The sequence below is a fragment of the Streptopelia decaocto genome, assembly GCF_964273445.1.
Source record: "Streptopelia decaocto genome assembly, chromosome: 4".
In the NCBI taxonomy this organism is placed as follows: Eukaryota; Metazoa; Chordata; class Aves; order Columbiformes; family Columbidae; genus Streptopelia; species Streptopelia decaocto.
In genome coordinates, this window is record NC_138658.1 from 32,205,768 (window position 1) to 32,219,096 (window position 13,329).

The window sequence follows — 13,329 nt, forward strand, 5'->3', positions numbered from 1 at the left end:
CATGTGCCCCAGGCAAGTCCAGATCCCTGCAGTCACAGATGTTAGCGAGACTTGATGGGAAAAAGTGGCTTAGTGCTATGCTTATTCTCCCTTTTTTTCTGGGGAGAGCCAGTGGCTACTGCAGGCTGTGGTGAAAACAGCAGCAGCTGGGGGGCTTCCTCATCATCAAGGTTCTAATGCATTATGTTTTTGTCTGAGCTGCATATTTTCTTGCTGTGGAAAAGGAGTGATACATTATAAAGCAGAATACATACATTATAAAGCAAAATACCAAAAGCACTGAAACAGCCCAATTCTCATCTGACAGAAGGAGCAGGCTGCAAAGGATTATCACACTACATTATCTCTTCAGAAGATCAGTTAACAATTCTGTGCCTTTCTGGAGAGTGACAGCTTTTGCCAAACTCAAGTCATTGGGTACCAAGCCAAAGTACTAAACTAAAATACATAGTAAGTGAGGTCAGGCTAACTAAATACAAGCTTAGCATCTGAACCCAGATTCAAGATATTCCGTGTGTTGGCTTTAAAATGCTGGTGATAAAATGATTTAGAATATCACTGCTAATTAATCTTTAAAAAAATGGGTTATTGTCAGTCCCAAAATCTACATTATTTTATTTCATCAACAGTAAGTGAACTGAAGCTTCAGTTTCAACTCCTCCAAAGTTTGTCTCAGTTTATCACACTTGTAATTTTTCAGTCTGTACAAAGCCAGCTTGTTTGTATCAGAACACTCATCTAGGGCTTAAACTATGACTGACTAGAAGTCTGCATAAACCTGCACTAAGTAGTGTACTGCTAAAATGAAAGGTGAACACATAGCTGTGGTGCATCCCTGGTTTGTTAATCTGCCATCCTGAGCTTCTATCATTCAGGCAATTTCAGTGATTCAAATTAAATGGCAAGGTGAATCCTCCACCAAATGCAGGCCTTTCATCTGCCACTTTCTTGGTATTTAAACTGCAAAAGAACAGCATGGAAAACAGGTTGCTTTCATCTATACCTTTGCAATTCAGCAGTCCCAGTACAACCTCACTAGACTAGATGGAAGCAGAATCCAGGCCAAGAGAGATACGTATTCTGCCACCTACTGTGCATCACAACCTGTCAGTCACTGACTGAGGAGGGCACTTTTCCCTACTTAAACAAACATGCAATGAGGTTTAAAAAAAGCCTTTCAGGAATCTGCAAATAATATCAGTTTAATCAATATCTAAGCTGCATCCTATTCCACTCTTGTCCTAGTAACATTTCTGATGTAGTTATCTTGGTGAAAAATCAGGGTTGTTTTCTACTTACATGGAAAATAACAAGGTTGTTTTGTAGCTGGCATTTGAAAACATCCTAAATGGAAGCCGCCATTTTTCTGAGAAGGCGAATTGTTCTAGCAGATTGTTTTCCCTGTCTGTTCTGTTCTTTGATGCAGTCTTTCCTATATGAAGCTTTCTACAGTACATTTTCTCTCACCATCAGTCTGATGAATATCATCCTTCTCCATTTCTCCAGAAAGCTAACATCCCTATGCTGGATAGGAACATGGTGTGTGACTGCCTCAAAGTTAATGGAAAGAGAGTGTAAGAAAGTGGGAATCAAATGGTGCCTTAGTAATATCCAGGCAACAGTGAGAGGACACACAGCCAACCTGCCTGGAGGCAAGAGCTATCTGTGAACCCCACACGGATGATGTGAAAGAGAAAATGGAGAACAGAAAAGAAGGGAGAAAAAGATGGTGAATAAGAGTGATCCCTGGAGCCTGGAAAATGAAAGGTCTTTAAAATCAGTCTTCTACTTTTGAATCTTGAATTTTCTTGATGTTTTCTTACGGAGTGTTTATTTGTGAAAGCAGCCTTTAAGGTAAATGGGCTGAGTTTATTTTTTTTTTAAGAGAGAATGGATATATTGAAGAGTGCCTGAGAGATCAGTGTGAATTAATGCACTTGCTCCTCAGGGGCAAAAAACACTCAGTCAGCATGAGCATCACAGACTGAAAGTGTTACTTCCACTTACTCTCCACGTTAACTCCATCTCTCACAAAAAAAAAGAGTCGTCATGCCAAAGATAACAGCCATTCAACTTGTCTGTGCTGTCATAATACAGGGCGGGGAGGGAGTCTACCTGTCCAGAAAACCGCACAAGGGCTACTCTGCTGTGCCCATGAAGTAATTTCTGCCCCCAAGCCTAGAAGTCTGTTCTATCAAGATCAGGTCCTTTGATTTAATGCAAAATATCAGTCCTGGTAAAAACAAGATGTAGTTAGTTCATCCCACTGAACTCAACTGTTAAGAAACCTTATTTAGTGCTGTTTCAAAAAATAATATTATTTGCTTTGGTTGACATCTGTGCATTTAAAGTGTTTCACTGCTTACCACCTTGATGGGAGAACAGAGCAGAAGGGAGGAAAAATGCTAGAATGCAGACCAAAGATGCACAACTGTAGTAGCAGCTGAGCAGTAGGGCATATGAAATCTGTTCTCACATACCTCTTGTTTGTGTGGGGTGTTCTGGTGTCAAATAATAAGACTGAGCTGATGAGTAGCCTTTCACATTGGATCACTGGATTGTATTTCACTCATCTGGAGGGCTGACTGTTTTCACAGAGTCTGTAGGAATATAATACCTTTGAGATCTCTAGCATTCTGCCTGATGTGACTGAAACTATTCAATGGGTTATACAGCTATTGAAAGGAATTGTGACAGCACAAGCAATAATACATGTAAAGGAAATTCATTCACATTAACAGCCCAGTGATGTCGATCTGGATCCAGGTACAAGATGAGCAGACAATCGGCACAATCTTAATTGTGCAAAGATGAAAAACTGAGAAAGTGAAAAGGTTCTGGACTTTTAGGCAGACTGTTTGCAATGGTGTTTTTATTTTGTTAATGACTCACTGTCCTGATTCACCTATGCTTTAGTGAAAGCATTTAGAGATTCTCACTGTTCAAACAGACTAAGATTATTCCCAGTAGAAAAGCTTGCAAAACTCCCCTGACAAAACTAAAGACTAAATCAAACTTGATATTTTAAAGTAAAAGAACAGGCAACTTTAGTTCTAAGTAACATCAAAACTTTTTTATCCACCATAAAATCTGTTTACTGATTATTTATTTGTTTATTGGGAAAGTGGTGTTCTTGAGTACTGACTCAAAAGCCTTGAGGTATACAAAAACATAGGTGACCTCTCAAGGCTATGGTACCTGAATTTAATCAGGTAGTAGGTCTTTAAATAGCTGAAAATAGAGACTGCAAGTGACTTAGCAGCTTCAAGTCATGGACTTCTACTGGGTGGTTTTCAAAATTTTGCTTGCAATACTCTTGGTAAAATGTTAGTTCTTGTAATTAATGGATCAGATCACCGCAGGGGTTCTCTATTAAGCAACTGTCTGCTGACTCTGATAGTTGCCTTATTAAAGAAAAACATAAAGAAACACAAACAAATAAAAACAACAAACAAGCACACAAAAATAATTAAAAAACCAAACCCAAACTGAAACAAAACACAACAGATTTGCTTCACCTGGAAGCATTTAAAGGATGTAAAGGGATCAGCATTTACTTCCTTGTTAGTAAAAACCAGGTTGTTCTAAATGACTTGCTAAATTGTTGAGCTGTTTCAGATAATGCACTGGATTTTTTCCCCCTTCCAGAGAGGCTGTGTGTGCTGGGAGGGAGGGAGGGCTGCAAGATTGTTTTTTCTCCATAGTGAGAGGGAAACTGGCTGCCACCTTCCTGAGTGGTGTGTGGTGCTGGGGGCTGCTCGGGGGAGCAGTCAGTCATCTGCAGGCGGGAGACCATCCCGGCAGGGGGCTGGCTGTTTATTTTCAAAGCCTTTGTACCTCAGGTTACTTGTAAGGCTGATGCTTGGGGAGTTCTGCTAAAACTGGACTGTATATATTCCATGGTTTGCCTGTAATTTGCAGCTTATGAAAACCAGATGGATGACTCTATGCTCTGCAAGTTAGTATAGGAATAGGAGCTTCTGACATAAGAGCAGCTTTTACAGAAAACACTGAGTTAAGAAGATTCAGGCTCAGGCTAGATTGCTTCTTCCCTCCCCCCCCTTTTGTCTATTTTTACTGCATCATTGGTATGTGTCCAAGGAAAGTCGGCCATATCATTCGGAAATACAAGGGGATAAACTTTCGACTGTTGGATCTCTTCAGGCTGAGAGACTCCAGAGTAAATGAACGGGGAGAGAGAGATTTAAAAGGAGAGATTTCTTTAGGTGAACTTTTTTGGTTGTCTGCTCTGCCAACAGCAGTGTAACATAAGGAAGAAACTGCAGCAGTCCTTTTCCACTGTCTTTCTAAAGAATGTAAGTTACCCTTTCACACTTGTCTATAACTGTCCATGTGCTTTTTCTGCTTTCAAGCATTTTGTGAGAGCAGTGGTTTTACAGCAAGTGAGCTCTTGCCAGGAGCTCTGCTGTGTGAGTGAATCGCTTTGTCTTTCTTTCTCTTCTTTAAGTCAGGCTGGCAGCGGGGAAGCTGAGCAGTTTGACACTACATTTCTTTGACAGTCGTGCTTGCTTGACTTTAGATGGCTGTCGAAACCTTTAAACCTTTTCGGCATTTGTGCAGAATGCTGTTTGTAGCTGGTAAAAGATAATAGCAAATGTTTTGATTTAACTGTGTTAGGCTTACAGTAAGAGCAAGCGTTTCAAAGGGGATTGTGTGATGTTGTGTAAACAGGACAGGATGTGACATGGGAAAACAAATGTTTCCTGCTCTTTAATATTTAAAAGAAGTAATTGAAACAGAGCCATGGAGTTTGCCTAGGAAAGAAATAATGATGCTCATTCAAAGCAAAGTGATCACTCTGTAAATCTGAGAGGACAACACCAAGGTCTAATTAGGAGAGTGATTTTACTTTTCACATGTGTTCAGTTTTTTTGAAGTTGGCATTAATGTTGCCATATTCTGTTGTGCTTTTATGAAGAGTAACTTGAGCCATTACCTGATGCATAGCTCTCCGTAGGTTACTTCTGTTGGTTCATTTGTCTCCTTTTAGTTTATTTTACTGTTTTCAACATGTAGTCTAGGCAGACTGTCAGACAGATTGATAGGTTTAAATATGAACAAGGCTTTATAATGATAACATACCAGGTAACATACCAAGAACAAGACAAAAGTCACCCTGAACTCAAAAATTCATTAGACCAAAACAGTTACATAAAGGTTCATTTATATGGGGACAAATAACAAAATTGTATTGAATGTAGAATGACTAAACAAATATTTCTTGGATAAGGATGTAGCATAAGAAAAGCTGCTTTCTGTTCCAGCCTTTAATTTTTTGTCTTTGAGGGCAATGGATTTATTACATGGATAACAGTTCTGTGGCCAACTGTTGAGATTCAACAATCAAAAAGTTTTTTTCTTAAAATTCCACATTGCTGCTTGTGTGAAAACTGAAATTAAATTGACTAGTGTTACTAATGAGGTCTTCTAGACAATGTGAATATTTGGAATAAACTTGGGAAAATAAACTGCAGGCTTGAAAAACATATTAAAAGGTTTGTTTTGTTAAAATCTGTATAAAATTGTTTATTTTAAAGCTAGTTCCATAATTTTCTGGAAGATGGACTCATGACATCTAAAGCCTGGACTGATTATAGAGAGAAGGTACCAGGAAGCTACTGTACTTGGTCTTGAGACTGCATTGTCCTGCTAGAAAGCAAAGCCAGCAGAAAGAGGAGGTTAGTCCCTGTTTCTGGAGAGTGTTTTGGGTGGAATCTTTCTGTTAGCTGCTGACCAAATGAAATAAGGCTTCTGTGCTTTGGCACTCATCTGAAACTGCTTACCATAAACCAAAGGTTTTCTCCAACTTCTCAGCAAAGCATTTGACAAACTTGAGCTGGGAAAAAACTCCCTGATCTGATCTGGAACTGCAGTGCCCACAGTTTGGCTGTAAAGAACAGCTTGGTGTTTCGTCATTGAAGGCTCACTTCAGTCCTTGAGACTGATCCTTTTTCATGACAAATGGCTTTGATATGCTTTTAATACACTACGGCTTTCCTCAGGGAGAAGGGTAAACGGAACCTCTTTGTTGCTTCAGGGAGCACCACTAACACATGCTGCTTGAGGGCCAGAAGGAAAGAAACATGAAGTGGGTTTTATGACAGAACCAATTCTAGGTTTGATTATTGGGTTTCTGGGAAGAGGGAAAAAATAAAATAATGGAAACATTTATTTTAGCCAACTGAGAAAAAAATCTTTTGGCTTCCCTGTATAATTCATAAAAGGAGACAGTGAATGTATCATGCCAGATACAAAATAAAAATTACAAGTATATATATGGTTAATTCCTTCTTTTGGGTCTTAAATGTTCATCTTTTTAATGAAAGTTATTTTCCATGTACTAACCAGAATATATGAGTTCAGTGAGATGTTGGGTTTGAGACAAGCACTGTCCATGTCCTGACAGCACATGAGTGCTGTCTGAATTCTGCCGTGTCCAGCAGCATGCACTGTGTTTGGAAAATTAGACTTTACCTGGACAAAGATGACAATACTTCTGGGGGATTTCCCCAGCCATGATAGTAATATTTCTCTGGCAATGCCAGTTTTAGCTTGAAAGTCAGGTTGTTTACTGGAAAATCCCAAATAACTGGTGCTTGAAGCCATTGCAAAAACATGTTGGGCCTGTCTTTGCCTGATAAAGGAATTTCATTAATTCATAGCAAACCTAGGATTTGAACAGCCTATATTTATATAAACACAGCGATGCTCATGATTCTTTTGAGGAAGACTGAGAAATTAAACAAACTGAAAATGTTTTGGGTGTCCTAATGCAGAAAGCAAAGTGTTGTGCATTACTACAGTGTAACTGAAATTTAATAATCTGCATAAACTACTAAACGTACAGTTGTGCAGAAACATAGAATCATAGTGTCTAGATACACAAAATATTTATACAAAAACAAAAGCACGGGGTAGAGTAGGTTAAGGATAAATCCTTGAGCCAAACGTAAAAGAACTGGATCTGATCAGTTGGCAAGCATATTATCTCACCAAAATTAAATGTGCCTGAGGATACAAGTGTAGCTAGTTTGAACTATTTGTTTATACACAGTAGCAAACTTTACTTCAAATAATAAAATCAGTTTATCAATAGTGATCTTTAATACAATTGCATTATAGAAGGGAATAGCTCTTCAGATTTAAATAGTTTTAAGGACAGTGCAATATTCTGTATTAAATGCCAAAGAATCTATAAATGTACTGAAAAGACCAACACAGTGTTTTTCCTTCTTCTTTTTTTTTTTTTTTTTTTTAAATTTTTCAAGCCCTAAACATTTTCTCCTGGAATTTTGCCCATCCATATTTTGCAGGGTAACATATATGAACTTGCTTTTTTTAGTCAGGGATCACATTGAAGAAGTCCAGTCAGATTGAAATCTGCTGTTGCAGTTCCTATACTTGGCTGACACCTTCAAACAAAATTAGATATGCTATTTCCAGAGACTGCAGGTTGTGGTTATGTTATTGCTGATATTTGTAGGTTAAAAAAAAAAAGGGGAGGTGTAAGGGAAAGCTAACAGTGTGAAATGTATGATATGAGCTCTTAAAAAAAACCAAAACAAAACAAAAACTACTCTGAAACAAAATCAATATTTATTGAAAGAAATAAATGTTAGAAAGGAAATAATAATTGTTCGGAGGATTCTGCAGTACTGAAGGGAAAATAACAGGACTTAGCATTCACAGAAATAGACTTCTCCTGTTTATACCTCCATTTTTTGGTATATTACTTTTTAAGACACGCTTGCTGCTTTTGTTAGAATTGGGCCTGCTCTTCTATTTGTTGTGTGACATAAATTAATTGGAGGCAGTCCCTTGGTGTGCTGTAAGTTTTATCTTGACATGTGTCTGTAATAGAAAGAGCTGCTTGGTTGCAAACACTTAGCACTTCACCTCCCACTGAGCAAAACTCAGGTTGACCTTTGGAGAATTGAAAATGGCATTTCATGCCAAACTTTCTGAATTGTTTTATTTCCATAAAGACCAGGTTTTATTTCTGTGGTTGAAATAACTAAATATTTATTGTATAAATTGTAACATTAAAGACATTTGTCTTTGTTTTCTACCATAGACTCTACACATTTTCTGTCACAGAATCTGTAGGCCTATCTTGGCATTGCATGTCATTCCTTCTAATAATTGGGGTGGTTGGCTATATTTGGATTGGGCGTTGCTTATTTTAACATTAGAATTTAGTTGGAAGTCAGTAATTTAGTCTGATCACAGGAATAGCAGTTTGTAACTGGAATAGCATAAAGTGAAATAAATGATGTAACATGTCACTCTGATGTACTGTGTGGGGACAGCCAAAGATCTAGTTAGCTGAGAAGTCTGTTGGCACCCAGGCACCCTTCCCACTTACCATCTGGGCTTTAGGGCAGTAACTCAAAAAGCAAATCCCATTCAAAAGGAAGAATTGAAACAGCAATTGGAATATAGGTCTTGAGGTGCTGAACAAGATAGTGTGACAGGTAGATGTTGGCTGGCTCCATCCCTCTCGCTACTTTTTAGTTGCAATAGGGTTAAAAGAGGCACAGCTAAATTAAGAAGGAGACTAATCATAGATGTGTGAAAAATGTTAGCAGCATGTATTCTGGCACTTCTTATATTACATGGTGATCCCGTTAACACAAGCATCAAAATATATCCTGTACAACTAGGCTGCTACAATAGTTTACCAACAAACTGCTGCCAGAATGGCTACGATGTTTCACTGTTTGATACTACCTCTAGGCTACAATAACTTTAAGAATAAGCCCTGCCACTATGAGAAAACAAATTACGTAAAAATCCGCTGTGATAATGTATACTCTAAATAATCCTCTGGCAGAATGGACAACTCTGCTTTTTATGTTCAGCACTTTTGTTCATGTGTAAAGTATTATTAATTCTCTCTCACTTTAAAACCTTCTGAATATTATCAGTTTTGGATGCATTTTAGGAGGATGGTGATCTTCAGGCCTTATGCCAGGGTGGACACCCTCTGTGAAAGAGACATAAAAACTGGAGTAGATGCAATTACTTTTGATCAGGTTTTAAATGCATGAGATGAATGTTCAGTGATCTGCCTGCTCCTAATCCAGTATGGATTTATTTGTCTTAGTGTTATTAGTCTGCCTAAACATGTGTATGATCAGTTTATTTCTGGGTGACTTTCTGTTCTTTCGTCATGTAAAGCTATTTGTTCTGTGCTACGATCAGCTTCTGTTCTTGATTTTTTTTTTCTTTCAATTCTGCAAATTTAGACTGAAAATCCCCTCTTTTTCTTTTTTTTTTATGGGTGTTGAATGCTAGGTTTGAAGATGGCCCTTCATTGAACTTGTCATTTGAAAAATTCTCATGCATAGAGTGATGGCTTAAAGAAAAAGTGAAAGTGCTTGTCTCTGCAACGATTTATACTGTGCCTGCCTCCTTCTATGTCAAAGTTTAGTAGAATGTGGTTATTTGTGAGCTTGAAGGTGTGCAGTATCTACTACTGTGTTTTGTGAAGCACTCAGCAGTTGATTTAGCAGGTAAACAGCAGTGGACAGATTATTCTGAGCTACATAACTCTGACTAGTATGAAAATACAGATGTGCAAAGATGCTCCTGCACCTCGTGCAGAACAAAAACCCTCCAAAGCAGTGATAGAATCTTGAGCAAACAAACTTGACACAATTACTTGCAGAACAACAGCAAAAAAAGATTGCACTCAAAATTTCACAGAACATGGAAATGCTCTTGAAAAGATCCGATCAGTTATGGTTTTGTGTGCCTCTGAATGCATTAATCTCTATAGTGGTTCTTGGAGTGACTTAGCATGAGTACCATATTTAGCCCCAGCCATATTTGGCCCATGATCTGTATTATTAGGGAACTTAAATACTCTGTGAGAAACAGGACTTCTAAAAGAGCAGATGCCACCAGGCTCAATGATGTCAGGTGTCTTTAAAGCCACCCTGGTTCTTCTGAGAACAGCTGTATGTTGTAAATACTGTATATCAGGCTGCTTAGGAACTAAAATGAGCCCAAGAAATTAAAACCCAGAACTGAGGAACAAGCCTTTTACAACATATATAAACTGTTCAAGAGGAAAAACTGCTACAGTTTGTCTGCATTTGTACAGTACATTTTTCTTCCTTTTCCAGTGAGGAAACAGTATTCATGAAATGTTCTTCTACAACCTTCTCTCTTGTAATCCCTATATTGGTGGAACTGTTAATGGAAACCTTCAGGTATTAACTTGCACAAGATAAGCTTCTGCAGGTGTGCAGGTGTTTTGTGTGTTAGTGGTGGTGTTTTTCTTTTGTTGTTTTTTTTGTGTGTGTGTGTGTTGTTTGCTTGTTTGTGTTTGTTTGTTTTTTTTTTAAATATTGAAAGCAGGTTTAATTTGATATTTAGACCTCAAGTAATTGCACTGTACTGGGGTTGGCAAACCAGACAGATCCACAGCCTAATTTCATACCATCTGAGTTTGTTTTTTTTTTTTTTTCCCTGATTGTTACTCTGAGACAATACTATGATATGGGTTAGTGTGTGGTCTTCCCAATGTGCTTGAAAGGCTTGCTGGACTCTCTGCAAAGAATAGGCTCTTCTCTTTACTTATTACCTAATTCTTAGTCTCTTCTACATAGTTTTGGGAACTAGTGATCTTTCTGCATCTCAGCTCAGAAAACATTTTATAATAAAGGGATAAAATTAAGCATTGCACCATGAAGATTTCATCCTAGTTATCAAATATGTGGTTGTAATTTTTTTGCCTTGAAGTTATGCATCTTAAATAGCTGGAAATAAATTTTCATTGTGAAACACAAACATGTTCTGAGATACTTCATTAGTAATTAAAGGGGAATAATTTCGCATTCATTCACAAATGTAATCCTTTACTTAAAATCTCCCAGTGGAGATAAGCACAATCCTTTTATTACATAGAAAACAGAAGATAGTATGTAAGAGAGGACTGTTTTATAAGAACTGCCCTACATGTTCTGTGCAGACTGTGAAACTCCTCATCCCTTAGCTTAGTCATTCCACAAAACAAACAAACAAACAAACCCCAACAGACTAGACTGGTGCATGCAAAATGTTTTTTATATAATTAGGGGGATCTGCAAAAAATAAGTGAACAGTTCCATTTAATGCACTTACAAAGTCCAACATTTTTGTTTGTCTTATCAGAAGCTGACACAGAGCAGAGTCTTGAATACAAGTAAGTAGAAGAGCAAGAGGGCTTCTTCCCATATTTAACTTTTGGGACAGATTTTTATCAGTGCTCCTGAATGGTGGCCTTTACCCTCTGAACAACCATCATTTCACTTCTGAGATGTGCTCTTGCAGAAGGTCTCCTCTGAAGGTGTGCACCCTCTGGAGGGACCTCTGCTGAGTAAGGTGGACAACTTTTAAATTTTTAAATTAAGAGAACCAGGATAGTGATCAAGGCATGATTTCCCCAAGCTCTATGGCATTGGTTTAGAATAATACAGAGTGCCTCTGTGGAGAAACAAGACAGATGTCACATAATTAGAAGTATTTATTTTTTTTTTCCTTAAGGAAAAAGCAAATTTCAAAAGGTAGGGGCAAGTGGGGAGAAATACTAGGTTAGTATTGTATTCACTATGAAAGGGTTCTCTGCTTGAGGTCAGTCTCCATTGTTGTGTGTCTTGTTTGTATGACGTAGAAATGGATGTACGTGGTATTCTGTGGCCATGAGCGGCATTCTTCATGCAACAGTAGTGTATTAAGGCAGCTGTCTGATGGATTCATTTCACGTGACATCCCTAAATGACAGGCCTCTGCAAAGTGATATTATAAGAACAGCTCTGTGGAGCCATTGATGTCCATTATGCCAAAAGGGAGTGACTACTATGACAGCTCCTGTGATGTCTAAACTATTTTGAAGGTTTGTCTGGGTCAAATAAAAAGTAAATCTAGCCTAGACTTATAATTTGGATGGTGGCTGACAGCAGATGCCTGCAGAAGGGCAAAAGAATAGGTCAGACATACCATGGTGCTCTCCAGAATGCTCTTTCATATTCAGTGATTGGTGCTTCCAGTTCTGCTTCTGATGTCTATTAATTTTAAAGTCTTTAATCTATTAATTCACTGTGAATTTGTCCTCCTCTCCTGGAATGCCTGTAAAATATTAACAACTGTAGCATCCTGGGGCAATGGGTTTCATAGCTCACAGGATGAAGGAGTATCCACCACATTACTGATAGCCTTAAAAGAGTTTCTCATCTATGGCAAATAAAAATGAAGAGTAAAAAGCAATAATATAAATTGTAAATAAAAAATAAATTGTGAAAAAAATTTAACTTGGAGTACAGCAAGCTCTACCTGTCAAAAACCTGGTGATTTCTGTGTCATCAGGCTTCCAAAAGCATTTAAGTTGCCTTTGCTTACAAGCAGCTTGGCAATGCCCTTGTGGGAGCTTGGACACCTACCCTGAATCTGCCCTGTGTGATGAGAACCTGGAAGAGTTGTCTAAGAGAAAGTTTAGGAGAGTTATTTTTGGAGAGGAAGGATAAAGGCGGACACCTTTTACTACTGCTCCTTGCAGCTTGTGTCAGATATAAAACCTTGTACATCAAGGAAAATGCCTGAAGAAAACCTGGGCTGAGCCAGAGTAGCTGCTTGCTTGGCCCTAAGAAAGGGTCACTAGGACTGTCTGGAGATCCAGCCTGCTCAGGGGTATGATGGGCTTCGTAGTCAGATAACTGCGTCTTACTGTGGCTGTAGTGAACCTCTGCTGTGGAAACACACATGAAATTGATGCATTTCTGCAGATAAGGCAGAAGATTTGGGGAACACTTTGCCTCTGCCATAGAAAGGTTTCAGCTTTTTCCCATAACAACTGTTCTTTAAATAGGAGCATTGGCATGTGATCAGCAAACCAGTGTCCTTGCTAAGGACTGGAAAGACATGTTTACTGGGTGAAGTTCAGCCATTGGGTGTTCTGATGTTTTGAAGTGCTGGTGCTTGCTACTGTTAAGTCAGAGTGACCCGCTGAGTGTGGAGGAGGACACAACATCGCAGTCAGCACGCTCAGGCTCTGTACACTTGGAGCTCCTCATGGGAGCTGTAGATGACTTTTTGTTAGTGGTGTTTGGGCAGTTCAGCTCCTGTGCCTACCACCATTGTTCAAACCCACAGAGCTCCTTTTGCCAAGGTTGTTCTGACATTGTTTCTCACTGCTGCTGCCAGACTGCTTGCTGTATGCAGCTATGTGTTTACCTACTTGCTGTGAAAGTTCAGGGTTGCGTTTTTTGCCAACATAAAGAGCCTGCCTTGGTAAAGCTCTGCCTGCCACTTAACGCCTCAGCAAGG

At 38.7% G+C, this 13,329-nt stretch overlaps 1 protein-coding gene across 5 annotated transcripts in view; it reads left to right on the forward strand.

Moving 5' to 3' along the window:
- The window catches only part of TRIM2 (tripartite motif containing 2), a 68,845-nt gene that overhangs the window by 6,947 nt on the left and 48,569 nt on the right, over positions 1 to 13,329 (forward strand). Inside the window, exons 1-2 of one of the 5 annotated variants that reach the window (XM_082051453.1) lie at positions 4,178 to 4,316; positions 10,152 to 10,238. The exons of 2 other annotated variants lie outside the window; for them this stretch is intronic. The gene's annotated coding sequence lies outside the window, so the exon portion shown is untranslated. Of the gene's footprint in view, positions 1 to 1,731; positions 1,768 to 4,169; positions 4,317 to 10,151; positions 10,239 to 13,329 lie in introns of those variants that run through there. 2 more of the 5 variants (XM_082051454.1, XM_082051450.1) reach the window with 2 other exon arrangements.